Source organism: Dermacentor silvarum, chromosome 1, assembly GCF_013339745.2.
Source record: "Dermacentor silvarum isolate Dsil-2018 chromosome 1, BIME_Dsil_1.4, whole genome shotgun sequence".
NCBI classification, from domain to species: Eukaryota; Metazoa; Arthropoda; class Arachnida; order Ixodida; family Ixodidae; genus Dermacentor; species Dermacentor silvarum.
This window is the reverse complement of record NC_051154.1, coordinates 289,123,783-289,135,236: the sequence shown is the minus strand read 5'-3', so window position 1 is coordinate 289,135,236 and position 11,454 is coordinate 289,123,783. Positions and strand designations below refer to the sequence as shown.

General features: G+C 47.4%; 2 non-coding genes across 2 annotated transcripts; both read right to left on the bottom strand.

The window, feature by feature from the left end:
* Trnan-guu (transfer RNA asparagine (anticodon GUU)) lies at positions 1–75 on the bottom strand. Its single transcript has one exon. It is a non-coding gene; the product is annotated as a tRNA-Asn (tRNA).
* Positions 76–4,985: 4,910 nt separating this feature from the next.
* Trnat-ugu (transfer RNA threonine (anticodon UGU)) lies at positions 4,986–5,057 on the bottom strand. The gene has a single exon. It is a non-coding gene; the product is annotated as a tRNA-Thr (tRNA).
* Between the last annotated feature and the right edge of the window lie 6,397 nt (positions 5,058–11,454).

Below are 11,454 nucleotides of genomic sequence, written 5' to 3'. Positions count from 1 at the left end.
TCGCCCCGGGAGGGCTCGAACCTCCAACCTTTCGGTTAACAGCCGAACGCGCTAGCCGATTGCGCCACGGAGGCGGCTTCTTTTTTTTTTTCTTTATTGCCAGTGACAAGAAATACAGGACTGAAATACATTAAAATAGTCAAATGCTAAAAGGTTTCTCCTGTCTTGGAGAAAGTAATTCTAAATAAATTTCATATTCAAAAGCAATTCTACACAAGGCAGCCAGTGTGGCACAGGTATTCGTGCTTTCTGTTCTTCTACATATCTGTGAATGCTTTCTTTGAAGTATTGGCGAGCTGCTCTGGCGTCAACATCTGCATTTCGGACGGCCATGCGACATCTCCAGACACTGTGCAATACAATGAGCATAATTAAATCATAAGGTACTCCATCTTCGTTATCGATAGCCAAGAATCGGATTCCTTGAGGGTGCAGCGGAAAATCTTTCTTAAGGGTCCTCTGTAGAATGTCCCACAGAATACCGCGTCCCAACACTCTAAAAACACATGGTCAATAGTTTCGTCTCACTTACAAATTTGGCAGTGTACTCCCCAGGGCACAAAAAGTCCCCTTTCTGCCATCCATGTCTTGACGGTCAGTGTCCCGGTGTGTAAACGAAAGAAAAATGTTTTGACGCCTGGTGGTACCATCATTTTCTTGACACGCTTAAGCACATCCTTTCCTCTTGAGGTACTGTACAAAGATCTATATAGCGGCACAGGTAACACCACATCACACAGGTCTCTGTATAACTTTTTCTGACCCACATCACTTAAGTAGTTTGTAGAAAACCGCACACACAAAAAACGGGTGGACATAACAACCTCTTTCAAATAACCCCGAATGCATCCGTGGATGCGATCCGTTGAGACAACAAGATCTGGTAGGGCATTACCCAACCGAACCTGGCACAATGTTCGAAGGAAGGGATCTTTTACGTCTCTGAAGAACATAAACCGATTAACTATTTGACGTAGATACAAATGGCCTAACGCCAACCCGCCATCAGGGACTCGCCTAAACAAATTGGTTCTGCTTGTTCGCTCCCATGAGGAGCCCCAAACGAACACTGCAAATATTCTGTGAAGTTTCTGGACATTCATTCTTGAACAATGTATCACTTGCATTACATACCACAACTTACTTATAAAAAATAAGTTGCATACTGTCGCTCTTGCAAAGACTGACAGATTCCAGCCATTCCAGTTATTGGTTTTCTCGCGTAAGTTGCCAATTTCGTTGCGCCAGTAAGGTTCGCTGTCCTGATAATTTTCTAAGGGCACTCCCAAATATTTAACAGGAGTGGTCACGAATCTTAAATTCGCGAAAGTGTCTGGCTTAGACGGCCAATAGCCGTGCCAAAACCCCAGAGACTTTCCCCAGTTCACGCAGCTTCCACTTGAAAGACAAAAACTTTCCACAGTTTTAATAACATGCAGAACACTGTCATAATCCGTACAAAAAGCGGCAATGTCGTCGGCATAGGCCAGCAACCTCACTTCTACCTGTTGCAGTTTGAACCCACGTATATGCTCGCTTGCAATAACATGTAGACAAAAGGATTCGATGTACAAACAAAACAGCAATGCTGATATTGGGCACCCCTGGCGCAGAGATTGTAGCACTGGTATGCGCTCACCAACCACTTTATTCACTATTAACTGCGTCGTGCACGAGCTGTACGCCATCGCGACGCCTTCTCTAATAACATGGCCTACATTTACATGGTCTAGTACACACAAGAGAGCGTCATGGGGAACCCTATCAAACGCCTTCTCGAAGTCTATCTGTAGCATGGCTACTCCAGCACCCGTAACATCACAACATTCCAGAATAGAACGTGCCACGTGAGTGTTCGTAGTGATGGAGCGCCCTTTAATGCCGCATGTCTGATGCTTCCCTACAATTTCCGAGATAACAGTTTGTAATCTCTTAGCTAACACTTTCATGAAGATTTTATAATCACTGTTTGTCAAGCTAATGGGTCGATAGGCAGTTACATTTCGTAATTTTACTGTATCATCAGATTTAGGTATAAGAATCGTATGCGCAGTAACAAAAGATGGAGGTAGCGACTTAAGCTCGTAAGCTTCGTTATAAATACGCGTTAGAATTGGAGAGACTGTTCCCTTAAATGTTTTATAAAACGCTGCACCAAGGCCGTCTGGACCCGGCGATTTCCCTAAGTTCATGTTTTCTATCGCAAAATCCACCTCTTCATTTGTGATGGGCTGCTCCAAAGCTTCTCTTGTCACATCGTCCAACCGTGTCATCAAGGAAACAAACTCACGTTTGAAAAGGTCGATATCAACTACGCTGCGAGCAAACAACGCACGATAGTACTCCGAAAACGTTCTAACAATTTCGTCAGTATCCTTAGTGATCACACCTGCACGTTCAATTTCTACTATTTGCTGCCTTCGCGCATGCCACTTTTCCGCCCCCAACGCTCTTTTCGTCGGCGATTCTCCGCTTATCAGCCTTTCAGCTCTTGCGCGTATTAAGGCACCACGGTACCGTTCGGTATCGATAAGCTCCAGCTTGCGCTTCACCACTCGTATATCGTCCATAATTCACCCGGTCTGAGCGATTCTTGATTAAGTAGCAGTTGAAGGTTCGTGCGTAGTGTTTTTTCTTGAAACCTTGCTTCTCTAGCTACTGCACTTGAACGTTCCAGTGCTTTTATTTTAACCTGATTCTTTAATAATTCCCATCTTTCTCCCCAAGGAATTTTGTTGTTTTCCTTGAGTTTTTAAATAAATCAGTTACTTGCTTCACAAAAACATCGTCATTCATCAGCTTACAATTCAGTTTCCATAACTGCCAATTAAAATTATTCCTTGAGTCTTCTCGACTTGCTATAGTAAAATAAACTAAGCAGTGATCACTAAAGGAGACTGGCGTAACATGATACTGTTGACACAAAGGTATAATATCCAAAGACGCATATATTCTATCCAATCGGGCATGACTCGATCCTTGAAAATGAGTAAATTGGACGGTTCGCGTACCTTCCAAACATTGCCCTACATCTTCCATACCACCATCATTCACAATTTCTCTAAGAATAACAGTGCTTATGTCATTAAAATCTCGTCTGCTAGTTTTATCTGCTGCAGAAAGCACACAGTTGAAATCACCCGCAATAATGACAAGTTTCTGGCAGTCACAGTATTGATTAACACGCTCGAAAAAGGTTCGCCTCTCTTCCGCATTGTTAGGTGCATACACACAAATCATACGCCACTCCTTAGCGGCAAAAAGAAAATCGCAGATGATGAGCCTCCCTGAGTCACAACTTAATGTCGCTTGTATTGATAAGCCCAAGCTCTGGCGCAAAAGAAGGCAACAACCTGCTGACGTCCCTACAGCATGGCTAACCACAGCGTCATAAGACAACGTAAAACGTCGAACCATGTTCCCAGTCTCTACTTCACCATCAACTTTAGTTTCCTGTATCGCCACAATGTCGAGGTCAAACTCGGTCACCAATCGGTACAGCTGACTCTGTTTTCGTTTAGACGCAAGCCCTCGGACGTTAATCGTCGCGATACGTAGCGATTTAGGAATAGAAGCCATAGTGACTATGAAGAAAGGCTGGGAATCGTGGTGGTACTCTCAGCAAAAAGCCGCATGCCAGGGCGTCGTGCCATGGCAGATCTTACGCTACGTTGGCGCTGTAGGCGGCGTTGCCGCCACACTTTTACCGGTGGCCACGTTCGGTCGAGGTCTCAGTGAGGGCCGCCGAACGATAGCCGCCTTGGTTGGTGGTTGCCCTTCGCCGTCGGTGTTCGCCGTTGTCTCGTTGGTATCCTCGTGAGCCCGCTTTGCTGCCACACCAGAGCTTGGTGCTTCCGTGACGTCCATACACGCGGACTTGTCCGCCTCGGCGTCTTCGGTAGCGTCCTCGGTGTTCTTGTTAGGCTCAGCTTTCACATCCGTACCTTGGGAGAGGGGTGGGAACTCTTCTTCGGAAGGACTTGCTGTTGTCTGCCCCGTCTACCGTGGTCGGCCCAGAAGACGCCTCGACTGCTTGAGGCTTGACCTCCCGCCGTTTCTTCGGCATCAGCTTCGTCCATGAGGTGCTCTGACGTGTCATCACCCCTCAAGGATCCTGCAGCACTTGCGTAGCTTTTCGCACATTGGGAGTCCTCATGGCCGTACCGTCGGCAAAGCGCACAACGTGGCACCTGGCAGTCTCTGCGTATATGCCCACTAGATTTGCAACTGAGGCAAAGTGGGGCCCTGCCTGGTACAACAATTAGCGCAGGTTCACCGGCAACCTTGATTTGGTGCGGTATGTCGTCGATCTTGAAACCCGGTCCCAACTTCAATGTAACCATACGGGTCGTAGAGCCCTTGTCGAGAACGCCTTGCGCACGCCACTTTTCCCTTGACACGTCGACCACCTTCCCGTACGACGATAGCGCGGCACGCACATCCTCGTCAGCAACACCGTGGAGCAGCCAGTGAATCTTGAAGCGAATACCTCGGTCATTAAGGTCGACTATCAGGCACTTGTGTTCTTTATCCTTCACGTCCTTCGCAGCAAGTAGTTTCTCCATAGCGGCAGCGTCCTTGAGGGTGATAGCCCAGACGTGGTTCATCTGGTACGCCCCTAACGTGATAACGTCGGCCAGCACACCAAGATGAAGCAATGTGTCCCTGAAGTCTTCCACTCTGTAGGGTCTAGCAGTAACGTCAGCATGCATAAACACTGTGTTTAGCACAATTTTTCCTGTTGGCAGGTTCGGCAGAATAACTTGGTAATCTTCAGAAGCAGCAAAAAACCTGTTCCCGCGACCCGCTGGGGCCGCTGATACCGCTCCGACGGAGCGCGACATTCCGTGACCGTATCGCTCGAAAGCCGGAAATAGAATCACCACTGAGCTATACCAGCGACGAAACGTGCCGCACAAATGAGGTTCAGCCATGCAGCGCTTTTAGTATTTGTAGACAAAGCGCGACAATAAAAGAAGAAACAATGCCACCAGTGAGGATTGAACTCACGACCCCTCGTTTACAAGACCAGTGCTCTACCACTGAGCTAAAGCGGCGACTTTTTTTTTATTTATGAACCTTGTATTTTATTCACAAACACAGATACACATACACATGTAAAAGTACGCTGGCCTACTTGGGCCACCGTAGCAAGCTAAAATTTTTTGAACTTCACCAATTCATCAAGGACATCCAACCAATCAGGCGGTTCCGTCTGTACACGAAATATTTCACGTATGAAAACAATACTTTCAACAAAACTTTCTCGGGTTGACCGCAGGTTTACATCAGCATGCGTTACCGCCATCCGTGTTTTCCAAAGACTATGGAGGCCTAAGAGCATTATCATATCATATGGGAACTCTTGATCGCTGTCTACCGGCAGGAAGCGTATACCCTGCGGTGTTATCGGCAGTTCCTTTTTAAGCGTTCTTTGCAAGACGTCCCAGTAAATACGGCATCCCAGCACTCTATAAATGCGTGCTCAATGGTCTCGGGTTTCTTACAGATTACACAGTTTGTCGTCCAGGGCACGAATATTCCTTTGTCGGCCAACCATGTTTTCACAGGAAGGGTAGATGTATGCAACTTGAAGAAAAAAGATTTTGCATTCGCTCTCACTGGCATCCTTTTAACTCTTTTTAACACATCTTGCCCAGGGCTTCCATAGTATTTCATTCTGTACATAGGCACTGGCAGCATAACTTCAACTAAATCTTTGTAAAGTTTCTTTCTTGTCACTGTGCTCAGATATTGCATTGAAAATCGAGCTTTTAGTATTCGGAAGGAAGTTGCTACCTCCCGCACGTAGCCTTTAACCCCACAGTTTACAGGCGTTGCACTTGACACAATAATTTCAGGAAGAACATCCTTCAAGCGAACCTGAAGCATCGTACGCAAAAATAAATCACTTTGGTCACGCAAGAAGACAAAACGAGAAACAATCTGTCGTAAGAACAAATGCGACAATCCAAGTCCCCCATCTCGAACAGGACGAAACAAGTGTGTTCGACTGACCCTCTCCCAAGTGGAACCCAAATAAAAACAGCAAACACTCTGTGAATTTTCTGTACGTTCACACGTGTCATGGACAAAAATTGGAGAACATACCACACTTTGGCAATTAAAAATAAATTACAAACAGTTGCCCTTGCAAACATCGATAAATCGCGACCTTGCCATCCTCCGGTTTTCTCTTTTAGACGCGACGTCTCATCTTCCCAGTATTGTGCAGTGCTATTGTAGTGCTCAAGAGGCACACCCAGATATTTCGAAGGAGACACAGTCCACTGTAAATTTGCGAAGACAGCCGGCGTGACATCCCAGCTTCCATGCCAAAAGCCGATACTCTTGTCCCATTGATCTCGCAGCCGGTTTGTCTGCAAAATCTATGAGTCTCGCTTATTGCCTCCTGCACACTTTCCCTATCCGTACAAAATATTGCCACATCGTCAGCATAAGCAAGCACTTTAACATGTGACGATTCAAGCTTATAGCCATTAATCCTTTTATTGCTTATTAGAGATAAACAGAATGGCTCTAAGTAAATTGCAAAGAGCAAAGGGGACAATGGACAACCTTGCCTTACTGATGATCTGATCTTAATACTATCAGTTAGTTTCTTGTTCACCACAATGTTTATAATACAGTCACTGTACACCATTTTTAAACCATCGAGTATCACAGTGCCTATGTTTGCATGTTCAAGAATGCTGAAAAGAACTTCATGCGACACACGGTCAAATGCTTTTGCTAAGTCGAGCTGCAACATAGCTACTCGATCGCCAAAAATAGTCACAACACTCGAGAATACTGCGGGCTACATGCACATTTGTACAGATAGAGCGTCCTTTTATGCCACATGTCTGGTGTGGTCCAACAAGAAGTTTGATGACACTCTGCAGTCGCTTTGCCAACACTTTTGTGTAAACTTTGTAGTCCGTGTTTGTGAGCGTTATCGGACGATACGCCCCCACAGATAGCAGCTTAGTACGGTCGTCAGATTTCGGAATCAGCACTACGTGAGCGGCGCGGAAAGAAAGCGGCATTTCTTTCGTTTCGAACGCCTCTGTGATTACTGCATGCAAAATGGGTGCCAAATCATCGGCGTAAGCTTTGTAGAACGCGGCACCGAGGCCGTCTGGCCCAGGTGTTTTCCCCAACGTTAGTTCGGTGATCGCATGTTTGATTTCATCTACGCTAATGGGTTGCTCCAAAAGCGCTCGAGTATCTTCATCTAACCTTGGCATTAAATCAAGGAATCTCCGGCTCTAGCGGAGAGCTCCCGCTTCTTTTTTCACCTATTAGGTTCTGATAGTGCTCAACAAATGCTCGTTCAATTTCGTTAATGTCACTGGTAATATTGTTTTGATACCTTATCTCTCGGATTTCATTTGTGTTGCATATCTCCTTTCGTCGCACAATGCGCGCTTATTGGGAGTTTCCCCCATCCAGAGCTTTTCAGCTCGCGCCCTTACTACTGCTGATCGATACTTTTCAACGTCGAGAGCCTCGAGCTGACCCTTAACTTCACGGATTTCTTTACAGAATTTCCCGGGATTCGCTGTTCCCATGCTGATCATAAAATCAAGCTGGCATTGCAATTCTTTTGTTTTTTTCTTTTTCTTATGGACTGAGCAATGTTCCCCTCTCGATCGCTATCAGCTTGACTTCGTTCTTGAAATGGTCCCATTCAGCCGCACGTGACTTTGCTGCTGTGCGGGTCATGCTTTCAATTTTTCCTTTTACTTTTCCATTAAACAATTCGTCGTCGAGTAGTCTTACATTGAACTTCCATAACTGCCAGCTGAATTGCGTTTTCCTTTTCTTGCCACCGAGTGTGACCATAACAAGGCTGTGATCACTAAAAGAGACATGTTTTACTTCATAATTAGTGCACATGTTCACAAAGTCAACCGAGGCATACACTCTGTCGAGCCGCGCGCTACTTCCGCGCTGGAAGTGCGTGAACACGGGCCGATTTCCATTCGAAAGAAGCCATCCCATGTCGTCCAAATCATTTTCGTGCATTAACGCCTGCAGTACATTTGCACTTTTATCGCGACCAGACACATTCTTAGCTCTGTCTTCGGCCATCAAAACACAATTGAAATCGCCAAGCATGACAATACGCTTCAAACACTTCAAGTAACGCTCGATTTTTCCGAAAAAGGCTACGCGATCGTTCTCGTTATTAGGTGCATAAACACATATCACTCTCCAAGGCTGGCCGGAAAAATAAAAGTCAACAATTAGCAATCGTCCTGCTTCAGAAACAACAATGCTCACATCCGAAATGTCAAGGTTATTGCGGATGAAGATCGCGCATCCACCGGATGTTCCCACAGCATGACAAATACAAACATTGTAGCGCGTTCGAAAGGTTTCCACCATGCAGTCCGTCTGCTCCTCACTTTCGATTTTAGTTTCTTGCACTGCGACAAGATCCAACTCATTTTCTAAAAATAGTCGGCTCACTTGGTACTGCCTTCTCCGGGCAGCTAAACCCCTTACATTCAGTGTAGCTACTCGTAGCGGCTGCCCAGTTTTATCGTGCATATTTTGTGAGGAGCGAACGGGTCGCACGACGCTCACCTCTGTGCGCGACCGCACGGCAGACAGTTCACCGGGTTGGGCCAGTCCTTGCAGAATTCTTTCTGACACGCTTGCACCTTCTGCAACACAAGCTTGATGTCTCCGCTCCCCGAAGCCGTCCATGCGCTGTGAAAGTCTTTCGCAGCTTGATGTGCTGGCACCCAAAAAGCGCAGACCCCGGCGCCTACTTCGGCGTCGTGTCTGCAACATGTTTGTCTGGGGGAATGTTCGGCTTCGGCCTGAATGACGGCCGTCGGCCCAGTGCCGCTTTAGCAGGCGGCTCCTCGGCATTCAGGCCACCATTCGGGTCGTCAAGTTTCACTGTCTCGATGTGCGCCCGCTTACTCGACGACGTAGTCACATCTGTCTCCATTGCGCTCAGCGCGTTGGAGTCAGTCACTGCAGCTGAGTCTTCCTTGGCTTCTTTTGACAGGTGCAGTCTGTCCTTTTCCGGGTCAGACTGCCTTTCTTGCGGTGCCGGCTGCTCGCATGGTACGGACATCACGGCCAGCTGCAAGGGGGCGGGTGCTGTGGGCGTTACTTGCGGTTTAACCTTCTCACTTTCAGCGGCTGCCGCGTCCTCAGCCTCCGCCTCGTCCATGACAAGCTCAGAGGAATCTGCATTCTTCAACGGCCCTGTGACGTTTGCGTATGTAGGCGTGCACTGACTTTCATCATGGCCAAAACGCCTGCAACGCGAGCATCGGGGCACCCGGCACTCCCGGCGAACGTGGCCTTTTCCTTGGCAGCGCAAGCAAAGTGGTGGCCTTCCAGGCACCACTAATAAAGCTGGCTCTCCCGCGACTCGAAGCTGATGCGGGATATCTTCACTTGTAACGCCCGGCTTCAACTTGAGGTTCACCAGACGCGTTGTGGAGCCCTTGTCTGTGACTGCCCTGTGCACGCCAGCGCTCTCGGGAAACTTCCGTAACTTCACCGTACGGCGCTAGAGCCTCACGTATGTCTTCTTCGTTGACATTATAGAGCACCCAGTGCATTTTAAGGCGTAGGTCCTGGTTGTTCGGGTCAACGACTAGACAGCGCCTGCTCTTGACAGTAATTGTTGCAGATCTTAACAACTTCTTGACGGCTTCTGAGCTCTTCAGTGTTACGGCCCACACATGATTCATCTGGAAAGCTCCCAAGGCCACAACCTCGGGGAGCATTTCCAGGCTGGCCAGGGCATCCCGGAAGTCTTCGACTCTGTACGGCCGAGCACGGATATCACCATGCAAAAAAACTGTATTAAGAACAATCCGACCTTTTGGCAGATGGGGCAGCATCACTTGATAATCCTGGTTGTCTTCATGAATGTTCCTGTTTCCGCGGCCAAGATGGGCCGCTGAGACCGCTCCTTCGGAGCACATGATGGCACGTCCGTTCGCCTCGACGTCCGGAAGTGGAATTCGGAGGCGGCTGCTCGGTGCTCTCCCCACCCCGCACTTCACACTTGCTACAGAAAGGCTACCAGAATAAAATACAACAAAAAAGCAGACAAAGGAGAAGCTTTCGCCCCGGGAGGGCTCGACCTCCACCCTTCGGTTAACACAGCACGAACGTCGCTAGGCCGATGCGCCACGGATTTTTTTTTTTTTCTTATTGCCTTTTGCAAGATACAGTCAGAATTTCGACACTTCACAATTGGTAAAGTGCCCACCAGTCTTTGGTGTGCACGAGATTTTAAAACCGCCTAAGGTTCACCAGCTCGTTTACACACACTAATCCATTCTGGCTTTCGTTTTGCGCAATCGAACACTTCTTTTATGTAACAGACACTGTCAATAAAAGATTCACGAGTACTTCGAACATTTATGTCAGCGTGTCTAACAGCCATTCGGGTGCGCCACAGGCTGTGCAACCCTAATAGCATAACATGTCGTATGGCACTCCTCCTTCATTTTCCGTCGGGAGAAAACGGATGCCATAGGGTGTTATGGCAAGTCTTTCTTTATAGTTCGCTGCATGACGTCCCAGTGGAAAACGGCGTCCCAGCAGTCTATGAATACGTGTTCAATTGTCTCTTCCTTGTGGCATAGTAAACAATCCACAGACCAGGGGATAAAAATACCTCTTTCCTGAAGCCACGGTTTTACAGGTAGTGTATTGGAATGCAGCTGAAAAAAGAAAGACTTTGCCGATGGCCTGACAGGCATACGTTTTACCCTTTTTTAGGACGTTTCTTTCACTACCCACACTGAACATCGATCTATACAGCGGCACTGGCAATACCACGTCAATTAGATCTTTATAGAGACGTTTTTTGGGAACGTGGCTGAGGTACTCCATTGAGAAGCGCACCTTCAGAAACCGGAATGCCCATATCACTTCTTTCAAATATCCACTCATAGGGCCACTGTTAACACTGCTAGATACAATGAATTCAGGAAGGGCCGTACCTAGTCTCAGTTGCATCACTCCAACCAGGAAAGGGTCTTTTTGGTCTCTTAAAAGGCAAAACGACACACTATCTGCTTCAAGAACAGATGCGCCAGTCCAAGCCCCCCTGTTTTGACAGATCGAAATAGGTTTGTTCGACTCGTTCGCTCCCAATTGGATCCCCATACGTACACTGCCAGCACCGATGCAAACGTTGCACGTGAACTCTAGTCATACACAATGCTTGCAATACATAGCACACTTTGGCAACGGCAAACAGGTTGCAGACCGTCGCGCGGGCAAACATCGAAAGACTACGACCACCCCATTTAACTGCTTTTTCTTGCACCTTCATTGTTTCATTTTCCCAGAATTGCCCCGCCTCTTTATAGTGCTCAAGCGGCACCCCGAGATACTTTGTCGGCGCAACGGTCCACTTAACATTCAAAAAGATGGGTGGGGTGCTTTGCCATGTTCCATGCC